The following is a 16,492-nucleotide window of genomic DNA, read 5'->3' as shown; positions in this document are numbered from 1 at the left end:
AGAATATTAGAGCTAAAATTTGAAACTACTAAATTAAGGAGAAAATATTGCAAGCATCTGAAAGAAACAATTCAAGTACAGTAAAGCCACAGTCAGAATAATGCAAGATTTAGCAGCTTCTACATCAAAGGACTAGAGGGCTTGGGATATGATATTCTAGAGAGCAGTGGAACTAGAATTACAACCAAGAATCACATACCCAGAAAAACGGAATATAATCTTTCATCAAAAAGGTGGCTTTTCAATGAAAAGAGAGTTTTTAAGCATTTGTTATGAAAAGAGCAGAGCTGAATGGAAAATTTCATTTTCAAATACAGGACTCAGGAGAAGCATAAGGAAATAAGTGTTATCTTAAGGAATTTAATGATGTTTAACTTTTTACCTTCCTACATGGGAGGATGATACTTGCAACTCATGAGAGCTTTCTCATTATGTTGGCAGTTGGAAGAGATATATGTAGACAAGAGGCACAAATGTGAGTTGAATATGAAGGAATAATCTTTTTAAAATGATGAAATTAAGGGGCGAAAGAGGAATTTACTAGGAAAAAGGGAAAAGGAGAAGTAGCATGGTGTAAATTATCTACCATAAAAAGAATCATGAAAAAGTTTTTAGGGAATGAACCTTATTTTCACTGGAATTGGCTTAAAATGATATACACATTCAATATGGGTATATAAATCTATCTTATCTAGCAGAAAAATAGGAGGGGAATGAAAAAAGTGAAGGGGGATGGGTGATAGAAAAGAGAGCATATTGGGGGAGGGAGTGATCAATAGCAAAACACTTTTGAGGAGGGACAAGGTGAAATAGATTAAATGGGAGAAATAGTTAGCAATAGTAAGTGTAAAAAAAAAAAGAATTTTGAAATGAGTTTCTCTAATAAGCCATCATTTCTCAAACATAGAGGGAACTGAGTCAAAGTTATTTAAAAAAAAATGAGCCATGTCTCAATTGATAAAAGGTCAAAAGATATGATCTATGCATACCCTTTGATGCATACCCTAACAATACTTCCAAAGATATGGATTCCAAGAGACTTTAAAAAAAAAAAAAAAAGGAAAAGGACCAATGTGCATGAAAAATATTTATAATAGCCCTCTTCTCAGGGCAAAACAAAAAGGAAATTGGGGGGATGGATGTCCATCAATTGAGCAATGGCGAAATAAATTGTGGTATGTGTTTGTGATGGAATATTATTGTTCTATAGGATATGACATGCAGGATGCTCTCAAAAAAATAACCTAGAAAGTCCTCCAAGAACTCAAGCAAAGTGAAATTTTCTATATACAAAATAAGAAAAATGTTCTGGGATGATTATCTGTAAATAACTTTGCTATTCTCAGCAATACAATGATCCATGACTACTCTGAAGGACTTATGATGAAAAATCCTATTCATAGCTAGAGAAGGAACTGATTGTGTCTGAATATAGATTGAAACAGATTCTCTCTTTCTCTCTCTCTCTCTTTCTCTCTCTCTCTCTTTCTCTCTCTCTCTCTCACTCTTAACTTTATTTTTCTTGAGTTTTTTTTTTTTTAACTAGGATGGGAGATCTGTTTATGGAAATGTTTTGCATAATTTCACATGTGATTTCTTAATGGGAACTGGAGTGGGGATAAGGGAGAGCACATGGAACTCAAAAATTTAAAAAAAAACATGTAAAAATATTTTAAATGTAATTGGAGAAAAATATTAAATAAATATGTTTTTTTTTTTAAAGAAGGTATTTATTCCCTCTCTAGGAACACAAGAAACTACTTCAAAGGCCAGTGCCTGATTGGATGTGAATCCAGTGTAAATATGTATTGTCCATATGTTTCAAATATTTATGGGAAACAGTTTATATTCAGATACCTTATCCCATAGAAACATCTTTGTTGACCAAATTTTGCTTCTTCTTGCCTTTGCAGAAAATAATTATAAAACAGCCTTTTACTGATTTGTAAACCTGAATTCAATCAACCATTAAACATGTATTATGTACTTTTTATATACGAGGCACTGCACTAAATACAAAAAAAAGAAGGAGGAGGAGGAGGAGGAAGTGAAGGAGGAAGAGGAGGAGGAGAAGAAGAAAGAAGATAGTCTCTGATCTTCAGAAGCTCCCAATCCAGGAAATCCAAGAACAAACAAAAATATGCAAACAAGCTATATAGAGGATAAATAGAAAATAATTAACAAAAGAAAGACACTAGAATTAAGAGGAGTTGGGAAAGGCATCCTATAGAAAATTAAATTTTAGTTGGGACTTACAGTTAGCCAGGAGGCAGAGATGAGGAGGGTAAGTAAAAGGAAGATCCAGGGAAAATGCCCTGAATTGTAAACAATGGATCTCCTTTCTACACTATTTTTAAGCTTTACTCCACAACTTGCTAACTGTGTAAATCTTGCACAAGTCAATAAATCTCTATGGGCTTTCCCATATAATAAGTTTCCTTATTTATAATTTGAAAGACATTGATATAGTTGATATCTAGGTTTTTTACTGCTCTTAATTTGTGGTCCTATGATTCCTATCAATGAAATGAAAGAAATGAGAGAGAAAAGGGAGTTCAATTTAACAAAAAATCATTAAGCAACCCCTGTGTGTACTACTAAAATCTAAGCATACAAAACAACCACAGTCCCTTCCCTCAAGGAAAGTATAGCTCCAAAATACAGAGCCAAGGGAGCATATAAAATAGCATTATCCTCTTCAGAGTTACCTCTTGGGTTTCTCTTTAACCAACATTCCTTCTTGATTGCATTTGTTATTTTCTTCTGCTTACTCATTTTCCTAAGCCTCTCTTCATAGATTGGGACTTTGATCTAGTTCCCTCTATAAACTTTGATCCAGGAATAGAATTTTTCCCCTTCTGGGTCTAGTTCCCTCTGTAGTTTCTATGTTGCTGCTACTGCTACTTAAAATGAAGGGAGTGGCACTAGGTTCCCACCCTCTACCTCAATGTCTGACTTTTGTCTGTTTTCTCATGGTCCACTTTGGATGCTACTGGTCTCTGTCTCCTTGACCAATCCCCAGGCAGGGAATATATCACCAGTGGTAACCAGTTGGTGCTAGATTTTGTACTGGTTTCAAGCCCCCTGAAATGTTCCTTACAGTATATTATTCTCAGTTGCTCATTTGTCCCTGTCTGATGCTGTGGCTCCCAGTAATCTCAGTAGTATATACCCATCCCTGTTTCCTATCTTTGTTCCCTATTCCATTCTAAGAGGCCAGGAATAAAATTCTGGCTTTAGGACCTAATTAATGGGGCTAGTCTCAACTTCCATTTTTGCAGGAGTATTCTTGCTCAGATAGCCCATGGACTTCCGGACCATTTAGTGGAAATTTCTCTAGCTTCCCTGACATGATTCTCAGGCTTCACGTTGGGTTATTGGAGCTCCTGCTATCTTCCCTCATATAACTCTCCTCCAGCATGGATGGGCTTCAGGTTGCTCAACCAATGCGCTCTCTGGCTTCCCTGGCATGATCCCTCCTCCAGGATGCTCTGATTTCTGGACTGGTAAATAAAACTCAAACTGGTTTCTCTGCTGCTATCTTCCCAATACTTGCAGACTTAATTGTTATTTGGGGGTTTTGTTGGTTGTTAGTTTAGTTTTGATTATCTGGGACAATAGTAAGAAGTGTTTGCTTCTTTTTGGTTTTCTTTTACTGGAATATATTGTGAGACCTAATCTGTGCTAAGACTTTCACATCACCATCTTAGCTAGAAGCCTTTCCAAAGATCTCTTTATATGCTTTCTTTTTTCCTCTACCAGGAATTCATAGTCAGAGAGTCTTTTTAAAAATTATCTTCCACCCCTTTTGAGTCATCTTTTCTTTTAGAGTCTTTGATCTTGGGATCATATCTATATTTTCCCTAAATTTTTTGAAATGGGGATGGATTCTAACATTCTAATGTGATATCAGGTTCCCTTTCATAACTAGGTGGGAGCCAAATTATGAAGTACCTTGAATTCTGGGCCAAGAATTTTAGACTTTACTCATTTCAGAAGAGAATTAAGAAGAGGTAAGCTAGTTTGGTGGCAATAGAAACAAATAGTAATGAATGATTTCAAGAGGTAGAATGAATGGGATTTAGTATCTGAATGGAGGATGAGAAAAGAGAAGCACATCAATATCAGATGGGAAGGTTTAGTAGCAGTTAAGTGGAATTTGGTCATGAGTATAAGGAAGTTCAGTTTTATTTGGTTACTGAGGCTTTGTTACAGAGAGAGAAAAAACGAATAACCCAGATATTGAAAATCTGGGAGAATACTACGGTGGAAAGTTTGACAATGCTGAGCTTGGTGAGTGAATAAATGAATGAAAAAATATGTACTAAGCACATAATATGTGCCAAGTACTATGCTAAGCACTGTAGAAAGAAATACTAACAAAGTATGATAGTTTCTGCTCTCAAAGGACTTTATCTTTTAATAGGGGAAGACTGTGTGTGTGTGTGTGTGTGTGTGTGTGTTACGTATAAAGTGATGTCCCACTGACTTTATTTTAGACAGAAAAATCCAAAGGAAAAGATGAGTGGAGTCACAATATAATTGATTATTGTTTCCTTTCCAGAAATGGTATTATTGATTTATTTCAGTTTTCAAAGCTAGATTTGGGAAATCAGCAGGGGTGAGTGGGGAGAGGAAGGAAGGTTTCATGTTTTGGAAAATAGGACGGACATGGACAGAGCACCAATACAGGGCCGATTTGGGTCCAAGCAAGATAATCAGGTCCAGAAGTTCCTGTTTAGGGATTCTTATAGTCTTCCTGTTTAGAAACAAAATTGGACCCAACAATTGAGACAAAGCTAAAGCATGGGTGTAAGAATATTGTGAGGCTCAACTAAGATAATGAATATAAAAATGCACTTTGCAAAACTTAAATTGCAATATAAAATAGTCATTGCTTTTGTTTGTTGTTGCTATAAATGCCCTTCAGTCACTAGGTTTGCAGATTGGCTATGATTTCCTTTCCTGAGCCTTCTGATACATTCCTATGGAGCTAAAGCAAGGCTTATGGAGCAATACAGGGGTGTGCTGGTAAATGTTTAGCAATCTGACTGGGGAAAGAGGGAAGGCATGTAGGCATACTATTTTAACTTTAATCTATATTAACACTTTCTGAAATTTAGACAATCAACAAAACAATAGATTAAGCCCTAATTTGCCCCAGTCACTGATTCAAATTCCATATCAATTTTCTCACAAGTCAGTTAGACCTAGCTCTAGCATACTATGCTGTGGTGTGAACCCCAGCTGCTAAAATTGAAAACAAGTATATTGAGTTAAGCAGGTTATAACCTTCATGCCATACAATCCTATGGTACATAGGCTTCTCTTTGGGTCAAGTTATGACTTCATGGATTGCTATTTCATGGTTTTTGTGCCCAAAAACCCTATGATTTTTCAATACTCTCCTCTTCACAAGCCCTTTACAATAAAAGAACGTTAAGTTAATCACAGTCTCCACAGCTAGGACTTCTCATGGCAGACAAGTTAGCCTCTTTGACTTCTCTCCAGGACTTCACTGTCATAGATGTTAAAACTTTTTTGGAAAATGGATATAATCCAACTACTGCCAAAAGATTCTTATTCAATCATAAAGTCAACAAAGAATGTGCTGATACTTTTATTGATGTTTTTATTCATTTTAAGTACTACATAGTTTGTGTTATTAGTACAGCTTTACCTAAAAATAGAATCATCTAAAAAGTGATATTATTTTCTAAATTAACTAAATCAAAATAACACTCCCATCTATATTGTTTAAATCTGTCTCTGTTGAAAGAAGTAAATGTTAATTTCCTAAAATGATCTTTAATTGATACTCATCTTCCCAGATCTCATTTGACATTTCTATTTTAGTCTCATCATCCCAGTCAGGTAGATTGTAGTCTCTTCCCATTGTTTCCTTATTATTTTCTTATTAAATCTTTTGCTATATAGTATAACATGCATCACAGTATAATGTACCATATAGCATATTTGGGGATAATATAAGGTAGCACATGATATAATGTAACATGGCATAACACAGTCTTGAGTTCCTTACAACATGATTTAGACTTTTTCTCAGAGTCTAAGGTGGGGACCCATATGACTAGCATTTGATAATCATTATGTTCACTTTGACAAATAACCAAATGGGGTTCCAATTGAAACATAATTTTCGCTGCTCTTACAAAGTCATTAGATATTCTAAAAAACAATGCTGATGATAACAAACAGCATTATATGTCAGAAGAAGATTGTTTGGAGAGAATAAATACACTTGTTCCTTCAAAATTAGGAAACTAGAAAAGTTATGAGGGAAAAAATGATATTAAATGTAGCATAAATGGACAGAAAAATTCAAAATTAAATATGAATGATAAATGAATTACAGGCACAATTTTATTTGATAAATGAGCATCTCCAAATGTTATCATTGTTTGATATATTTTTTAAAGTCAAAAATCATTGTTACTTGACATATAATCAGTGACCCTAACCTTTTAATCAGTCAAGTTTTTAGACTCTGTATATTTTATTAGGTTCAAAAATTAGATTCAAATCATTTATATTATCCCATATTTTAAACAAAAAAAAAGATATGTGGAACCATCCAGAAAACTTAACTTTACCCTTGGATTCTTGTTCCAGAAGATCTTCTAGTTCTTCCTTTGCCACATAAACATAGTCCTTTACTTCTTTGGGATCCAGATTCAAAGTTAACATCATTCTTTACATAGAGAAAGTAACCAATTTCATGTTCTCCACAGACTTCATCTGAAGGCAACTTGTAGTGAATTCTTGTCACAAAGATAATATCATCAAGGGAAAGCTGTGATCCACAAAGAATAATCTTTAAAAATGTCAGAGATGTTGTTTATTTCTATAATAAAAAAAAATTTCACCTACCAACAATCTATTATGTTTTTCTAGGACCTTTTCAACACAAATTTCAGGATTTATATAATTAAAGATTCAGGAATAAAAACATTTCGTGAAACCCAGAATTGGGTTTTCTTTTGCTTCAGAAGAATGTTTAGATTAGCACACTGATTAATTAACCAAATTATCTCAGTCTTAATTTACTATCTGGCCTCTTTCTGTCAACAAATTAGACTAAAGTATAGTCTTCCAACAGGGAGAGAGGCAATGGGATTAAGTGACTTGTTCAGGGTCACACAGGTAGCAAGTACATAAGGCCAGATTTGAATTTAGATCCTCCTGACTCCAGAAAAAATAGTTTTGTTTTGTTTTGTTTTATCAACTGTCATCTATCATAGTATCATAGGCAAAAAGAAAGTATGGGAAACAGATATCTGCATATAAATATAAAACCTTATTCTTCCTCCAACTTTCTATCTACTCCCACCACACCTGTTACAAGAACCTAAATAAGTTACAAGTTACAAGTCCTAAATAATTGTAGAAATTTAATAATAAAACCCAGAAAATAACTGATAATTGTCTATAACTCTCCTGCTAGTATAGTATAACCTAATATACATTCTTTGATACATTAATCATTCAAAGATCAATTTAAAAATTTAGTTGCAAAATCAGGATCCAGCTTTCTTCAAATGGTCAGCTGTCAGAGTCTATCATCAGCACTTGTGTAATATCTAGTTCTTCCATCACAGGCAATAAAACTGGTTACCTGATTCAGAGGAATTCCCAATTTAGTGTGGAATCATCTCTTAGCAGCTCACTTCATTCCAATTTCAATACTTTTTTCCATTTCTAGTGGGTCACGAAGTGGATGACTAGAACAATTGTCAGAAAACACCCTAAAATGGAACATGCAACATCTCTAGTGAGATAAGTCCTTGGAATAACAGAGGAAGATTAGCAGGCTCCCCATGAAATGAATGTGATTTTTTTCTCATTAGTGCCTAGGAAGCCAGCTAAAATATGTCATCCCTAGAGTAAGAAGGTTGAATTTTGTCCATTTCATAATGGATATAAAATGTCCCCCATCATACTGACCACTTACCTTAAGAGCAAAACAAGTTAGTTTGGATCATTGAAACCCAAGCCTGGGAAGAGGTAGATAACACTGACTGGCATATACTTCTCTGTGTATAGATTATATTTTTCCTAGAGAGATTAAGTCCCTTGAGGGCAGGAATTTTTTTTTTCACATTTGTATCTGTATCCTCAGTATGTAACACAACACACACTGGTACTTAATTGACTATTGAATTGAATGATTAATTAAAGGATTGCTTCTTCACAGTTAGAAGGACTTAACCTCTCCTTAACCCTGTCCCATTAAATAGATTAAAATCTTTCTGACTGTTTTTTCATTTCTTATGACAATGATTTATTTTCTACCTGGGGATATTAGTCATTTAGTTAATAATCATTTATTAGGTACTAGATTCCAAGCACTGTGAATACTAAATAAAAAACAGTCTTGGCTCTGAAGAAGCTCACAGTCTAATGGGAATTAAGACATGTAAACAACTACTTAAAGAAAAATATGTACACAGAATAAATTGGAGATAATTAACAGAGGGGAGGAAGTAGCATTTAGTGGGAGTAAGGAAAGTCTGGGATGTGAACTTGGATTTAAGGGAAATTGGGGAAACTGGAAGCTGGTGGGGTAATGGAGATGAGGAAAAAGAATTCCAGTCATGGGGAACAGCCAGTAAAAATGCAGAGTGAATAGGGAAAGATTGAAGATAAGTGAGAGAGATAAGATGATAGAGGTAACGATCTGATGAAATGGAACGGGATTGCTGGTGGAGGTAGAAAGGTTTCCCTTGTAAAGAAAAGTCAGCTGTTCAGTTGAGACTAGGGTAAAGACAGATATAATGACAAAAGGTATCTGTCTGGGTAATATGAGTTGCAAATGAGTGGGAAAAAGAGAGCTCTCAATGAATAGTCTTAGTTTTTTCTTCAGTGAAATATGAGGCAAAGTTCTCAGCTGGGAGAACAGAAGAAAGGGAATTATGGGAGGCTTAAAGAGGAATGAAAAGGTTTAGAATAATTGCTGTCATCTGCAAGATCCCAAGTTATCACCCCTAAACAGCACCAGAATCATGCTGTCAGAGTTTCTTCCCAGAAGATCCCACATGGAATATAAGGTAGTTTTTAATATTGCACGGAATCATCTGGGAGGTGAAATTTCCAACAAACAACCCCAGCCCACAGTCATTCCTTTTCACAAGCCTTCCTCACATGGACTGTAACAACTCTAATAACCAGGACATGTCTAGCTCAGTCCCATACCACTTAGCATATTACTGAAATTATTCACTGGCTTGTGAGATAAGCCGCCTAATCAAATATTGATTATCTGCCCACTAAATAGTGCTGTGGGGAAAAAATAAATGTGTCTAAAGTTACATATCCATTAGCATCCAAAATAAATGTATTTACCTGGAAAAGTACACTTAGTCTCTGCTCTCTGTTGTAGCAGCAGTTTGCTTTCTGTTAAAAATAAAACTACAGAGAAACCATGATGTAATAGCCCTAGAGAATATAAACAGAATCAAAGATAAGGAGGTGATAGGTATGATTTTAATGTTTATTTTTTATCAAGAGTCCTCACCTCGCTCACCAAACCAATCTCACCATCTTGCTGACCCTAGGAGTCATAGGATAATGGAAACTCTCTGGCTGTGTCATTGAAGTATAGAAGGAAAAGTGGTGGAGCAGATGGAACTTTGAGGACCCCAACTCACTCTTAAAGGAGAACAGATTGAGAACCAGGAGCTACCTCAGCGGTCATGTAATCTAGACTTCTCATTTATTTTACAAATGAGAAAACAGGTCTAGAGAAGGTTAATCACTTATCCAAGTTACATAAGTATCAGGAGTGAGACATTTAAATTTGAGTCCTCTGATTCCCAAGCCAATACTACTCCATTGCACCAGGGCAGCTAAATGTTTCTTGGATAGAGGAACAACCTTCAAATCTAGCCTCAGATACTTTCTAAGGCTATGACCATGAGCAAGTAACTTAATCTCAGTTTCCTCATCTGTAAAATGGGGATAATAATAGGGTTGTATGAAGATCAAATGAGATAATAATTGTAAAGCACATTGCATAGTGTCTGGCACATAGCAAACACTGTATAAATTTTAACTATTATTACTCTGCTGCCTTTCTTGATGAACTAAAGCTCAAAGAAAAAAAATGTTTTAAGATTCATATTTGAAATGCAAAATAATTTATGATTTTCATAATTAGTAAGACATATCTTTCAGAATCTTCTCTTCTCCCTGCTTATACCCTATCTCTGTCTCTCTGTCTCCATCTGTCTGTCTCTCTCTTTCCGTCCTCCTGCTCCTTTTGTTTCTCCTCCTTGAAAACCCTCTTATATTCTTCAGAGTTGCCCATGGATCACAAAACAAATGTATACCTCCCTGACTTTTTAAGGAGAACAATAAACCATTTCTCTAATGTTTCCAGCTGCCATTCCCATGATCTTTTTTCCCCTTAACATTTCATCTAAGTTCTTAAAACTACCATAAAAATTTCTGAGCTCTTAATTGGACAGTATCTGTCTTTATGAGATATGCACTTGAGAGGACAAAAAATGTAATGAAATATAAACATGCCATAATAAATAATTACTAAATACTGCAAAGAAACATGGAAAGAATTTTAAGAATAAATTAAATTAGTATAACGAGGATACAATGCACACAATTACCTCTACAATGTTAAGTGGAGAAAAACAATAAAATGTGTAATTATTATGATCAAACTTAGAACAAAAGAAGACAGGAGAAAAGGCAGCTCCTTTTCTTCTTTAGCGAGATGGGGGAATAAAGGTGTGAAATGTTATATATTCTGCCCAACTTGAGGGATATGTCATTTCTTCTTTTCTGAACTGTTTTTTCCCCCTTCTCTCTTTCTCTCTCTTTTTTATTCTTTGTTACAAGGCAGAGCTCTTTGGATCAAGAAGGAACACATGTGAAAAAAATATATTAATAGCAATTTTAAAAGAGTATTCACATCTTCCCAAATTATCTCTAAATGAACAGAGAATATAAGACTAGGAAGGTAAAAACTTTGGAGATTGAATACAAATTGAAGCATACTGTTTTCACTTTTTGATTGTTTTTTCTTTCTCATCATTTTTCCATTTTGTTTTGATTTTTCTTTCACAACAGATTAAAATGGAAATATAGTCTTTGTTTTTTGCTGAGGCAATTGGGGTTAAGTGACTTGCCCAGGGTCACACAGCGGGGCTGTGTTAAGTGTGTGAGGTCAGATTTGAACTCGGGTTCTCCTGACTTCAGGGCTTGTGCTCTATACACTGCACCATCTAGGTGCCCCTAAAATGGAAATGTATTTAAAATGATTGTATAAGTATAACTTATATCAGATCTTTTTTGTTGCCTTAAGGAGTAGAGAGGAAAGACAAGGAGGGAGAAAAAAATGGAACTCAAAATCTTACAAAAGTGAATGTTACAAGTGTGAATATTACAAAAGTGAATCTTTATGTGTAATTGAAAAAATACTATAGTATTAAGTGAAAAAATTTAAAATGAACCTAAATCATTTTATGCCAAGTTCATCTTGCTCTCAGCACCGATCACTTGATCATTTTCATCAACAACAATTAGCATTTCTTCAAGATGCTGGACTTGGTTCTCGTCTAGATGACCCCAGTTATCTTCAGACATTGTTCTCAGTTCTAATACTACTTGTGTTATGAATATTTATAGTCAGTTATAATGTAAAGATTTCTATAGTAACAGAGTACAAATAAGACATCATCATAGCCAATGAATATGAGAAAACAGAAATAGCAAAGTAATTAAGTGATTAGAGTAATTCCAACAAAAATAAGAATAAAAATTTAATGTTTCCTTTTATATATTATATTATATAATATGATAATGTATATTTATAAAAGTTTGTTATGTAGAAGACCTCCTCTATGCCATTATCTCTAAAAACAAGAATAACTGAAAGGTTAACAATCAGTTTCTACCAAAGACGTATCTCTTTCCTATTTGGAGCTTTCTTGAAGAAATTAACAAGGTCCTGTATAAAAAACATATCATAAATATTTTTATAATACGATAGTGAGGTCACCGTGATTTTATAACTGAAAAACTAAGGCTGTAGGAAAGAAGTACGAACATGTGTCCATTTCCTAATATAATATAACAAAAATAGGACAGAGTTTCTGATCAGTATTTATAATATATTTCAAGTGTCTTATATATCCTCTCAAATCACTTCTCTGTGACTTCAAGAATGTTTTAAAAAGTTCTTGGCCTATGAGGTATAATCCATAAATGTTGCTTCTGTTTCCTAAGTATATTTACCAATTATCTTAAATATTTCATATGATCTTAAAATCTTTGGTGATTTCAAGTCCTTTTGCAAATCTGTAAATTTTGAGTCTGAAGGGAGTTTGGGGATTTTCTATTTTATAACTGAGACCCGGAGAAAGGTGGGTTGCTAGAAAAGGTTAAAAAATGTAAGCTCTAACCCCTCTCTTTCTTTAGCTAAGCCCCTTTTTATCCATTCTTTTTTACATAAAAGTATATTATAAAGTCTTTAGTGTGACCTCACATGTCAGAAGGGTCTACCTGGCACAGGGGAATGATGATCTGTGAAGTCAAAACTAAGCAGAATTACTGATGGAAAGTGGAGAGAGAGTTCCTTGGAAAGTTCTGAGCCTTTTGGAAAGAAAGGGGTTGGAAGGATTTTCTTGCTCCTACCTCCAGCCCTCCAGTCAGAGTGAGGAACTGAGAAAATGGAAAGTATCAAAAATTGTGTCAATATGTAATCAGTCTATATTCAGTCTCATTGCCTGGACTGCTATATAAATAATGGCAAAGGCAAAGATTCCCCTTTCTTTCAAACCTGGCTGAGACACTACTGGCTAAAATGGACACAGGAAGATGAAAACAATTCCAAAGAGAAAATTTTTTTTAAACAAGTTTTTAAAAAAAGTAAAAAGCATCCTTGAAATAAAAGAAAAAGAAAAAGAGACTAATTCACTTAACTTTCTTGGAAAATGACATTTAGTCATGCAAATGTAAGCACATATAAAGCCAATGAATGTTATATGAAAATTTATACCAAGATTGTTGGGCAACAGCTAGTTACACAAAATCAAAGGAAGATAGATAGTTAAGGTGGTGTATTGTTTTTTTAAAGAAAAAAAATCCTCTTTTTAAATTCAGATAATATGAGGTTGGGGGTTATATTGCAAGTTGCTTAATTCATTAGAAATTTATTAGGTAATAAACCCAGTAGGAAACTCTTTATTAGATCTTCCATTTTCCATCAACAACTATGTTTAGAATTTCATGGCTTACTGAAAATAAGATGATCCACCTGAAATCTCATTACCAAGACCATTGACACAATTTTTGATGCTTTGTACCTTCTCAATTCCCCACTCTGATTGGAGGGTTAGAAGTTTGGACAATAATATCCTCCCAAACCCTATTTTTCTAGAAGACTCAGAACTTTACAAGGAACTCTCCACTTTCTTTAAATAACTTAAGTTGGTTTAGATTTCACAGAATATCATTCCCCTGTGCCAAGTAATCCCTCTTGTCATGCAATAATATACTGCAAGTCCAAAGGATGGAAAACAACCTTGCGCTGGAAAGATGATGAACTAAAAATGCAGAATTAGACACATATTTTTGGATAGGGCCATTGTAGGAATTTGTTTTGTTCAACTATACATTTTTGTTGTAAGGTTTTAATTTTCATTTTTCAAAATTATTCAATTGTTCAAGGAGAGTAGGAAGAAGAGATCATAAATAATAACAAAAATAAGTAAATTCACAAGTGAATAAATTACTGAATGAACGAAACTCCCCTGATGTCTGATTTTACTTTTTGTCATTTAATTTAACTCAATAATATCTCCTACCACTTCTTGCCAGAAAGGCATTATTGCTATATTCTGCACCAGCAGAATGGTATAATAAGTAGAACACCTAGTTTGGAGGTCCTAGATTCAAATTCACTCTCCACTCCTTATGAACTATGTGTCATTAAACAAGTTGCCCAACACCTCTAGGACTCACCTTAATCCATCATGTGAGGAGGTTGGACTAGATTAGTTCTAAAATTCCTTCCAGCTTCAAATAACCTATGTTATAGATTGTTCTTATGATCACCATTAGCATCCTCATTGCTCCAAGGATCTCCCATAGTTTTCATTCTTAAGAGACTGTGGTGTTTCAAGATTTGCAGTCTTATCAGAAAAATTCTGATCCTAAAAAAATAACTTTTTTTTTCTCCATTTCTTTTCATTCATTAATCTCCTTTTATTTTTATAAAACAATATGTTCAAGCATTCCTAATCCTTAACAACAAAATTTATGACAAATAATGTAGTTTTGAGTGTTTTAATACAAATGAGCAGTTTCCTGTATTATTATTTAAATGCTAGAGAAAAGCAATTCATCAATATCTCACCCTTATCTGACAGCTAAAAATGAAGAAATGATGACATCTGTGAGGGGTTGTCTCATGCAAGTGGATACAGTCCATGTTACCACATTCATACTACCAATAGTATTTCTGTATTCAATAACTTTCACCATCTCTTTGGTTGCAAATAGTGAGGAAGAAACAAATAACTCACATATTCCTCTTTCTCAAGATGGAGAAAGTGCCTCTTCTCTTGAATTCTGCACCTCCTCATTCTTCTAAGAATTCTCTGCAAACCAGTTTTAGTCATGTACTTATACATGAACATACATGAATGATCCTCGAGACTTTGGACCCAAACATCTTTTTTTATTCATCCTAAGATCCCCACAGTCCCAAAGTTTGGTTTAAAATAGATATATAATGCCTTGTAATTGCTAAGTATATTTTCTAAGGAGATTGATGATTGAAAGAAAGTTCCCACATATACCAAATTATTTATTGGAGCACATCTTGCATAGCAAAGAACCAGAAACAAAAGAGATGCCCATCATTCAGGGAATGGTTAAAGAGAAGTATGCAAATGTAATGGAATATTACGTTGCTGAAAAATGACAGTAACATATTAATTGATGCAAAGTGAAGTAAGCAGAATCTAAAATATGCATTAGGAATATGGAAATGAAAAGAACAACCACCACAAATAATTGAAAATAAATATTGCAAACTTATGAAGAATAAGAAAAACTCCAAACAGAGTTTGGAAACATGAAAAGTCACAGGTGTGTTACAATATATAGATTTTCAGATTTTTGTTAATGCAATGATCAGTTTGCTTATTTTATCATCTTGTTTTTCTTTTTAAAATTCTTTGATATATAAGTTGGATTTCTTGGAGGTACAGGAAAAAGTCTAGGAGAAAATTGGGTTATATGAAAGCAAAATATGTCAAAATATTTTAAAATATTTTGTCAAATTTAATCTAAGAAAAAATAAGAGAATTCTTATGGCTAAGCTGAAGCCAGGATTATTATATGTCTGAAACTGAAATTTTCTTCTTCTTTCTCTTGACTTCTTCCATTCCTTTTTCTCTCTTAAAAAAAAATCCAATGTCTGGAATTCAGAGTTCCTCATTTTTTATAAATAAGGTTAAAGTTAAATAAACAAATAAGCGTAAAGTTCATCTTGCTACTCCAATTCTGATTCCAGGATTTATCACTTCAGCTGCTTCTTCACTTTAGAAGTTTCTCATTCAAATTGTTTTCCAGAATGGTTTAACAAATTCTAAACCCCACCAACAATATTTTAATGGGTCTATTTTTCTTGCAGCCCCTTCAACAGTTGTTATCATCCTTTCATGTTACCCTTTCCAATCTCTTATATTACCTACTCTAGATAATCAGGTTTAGCTATAGAGAATTCTTTATACAACCAGAACTAGAATCTAGGAAGAACTTACTTTGAATTATAAAGAAAATGTGCTAAACATCTTGTTTTTGATTTTCTGATTTGTCTGATTTTCTCAGCATAAATCTAAAATCTTGGAACCTTAGTTAAGAGATTAGGGAGAATATATCAGATCAAATCATGTATCTAGTATCAGACATAAGGGGAGAAAGTAGATAAAATCCATGAATAATTCATTAATAGCTTGTTATGATATTATTTCCTTCTTTACCACTCAATTTTTTAATGGAGGCAAAAATTTAAATCATCACATAAGGTAGATCATCTAGCACAATTTGAGCCTAAGTCATACTACTGAAATATGGATAATAACAACAATAATAACTAGTACTTATATACAGCTTTAAAGTTTGTAAAGCATTTTTACAAATATTACCTTATTTGAATTTCACAACTACAGCTGAGTGGAAAATGAATTGTAATGGGGAAATATTTGAGACCCAGAATTCAACAAGCAGACTGTTACATGAGGTGATGAGGGCTTTCACCAGTATGGAGATGGTGTCAGAGGACAGAAGGGGACATATGCAAAAGATTTTATTTTTTATTTTTTTTATTTATTTATTATTTTTTTTGCTGAGGCAATTGGGGTTAAGAGCCTTGCCCAGGGTCACACAGTTAGGAAGTGAGATTGAATCTGACCTGAGGTCCTCCTGACTTCAGGGCTGGTGCTCT

General features: G+C 34.0%; 1 pseudogene; it reads right to left on the bottom strand.

Moving 5' to 3' along the window:
* Nucleotides 1–6,501: 6,501 nt before the first annotated feature.
* LOC100930286 lies at nucleotides 6,502–11,622 on the bottom strand (annotated as a pseudogene).
* Nucleotides 11,623–16,492: the final 4,870 nt, after the last annotated feature.

This window comes from Sarcophilus harrisii, chromosome 5 (genome assembly GCF_902635505.1).
Source record: "Sarcophilus harrisii chromosome 5, mSarHar1.11, whole genome shotgun sequence".
NCBI classification, from domain to species: Eukaryota; Metazoa; Chordata; class Mammalia; order Dasyuromorphia; family Dasyuridae; genus Sarcophilus; species Sarcophilus harrisii.
Note: the sequence above shows the minus strand (reverse complement) of the source record. Positions and strands in the feature narration are given on the sequence as shown.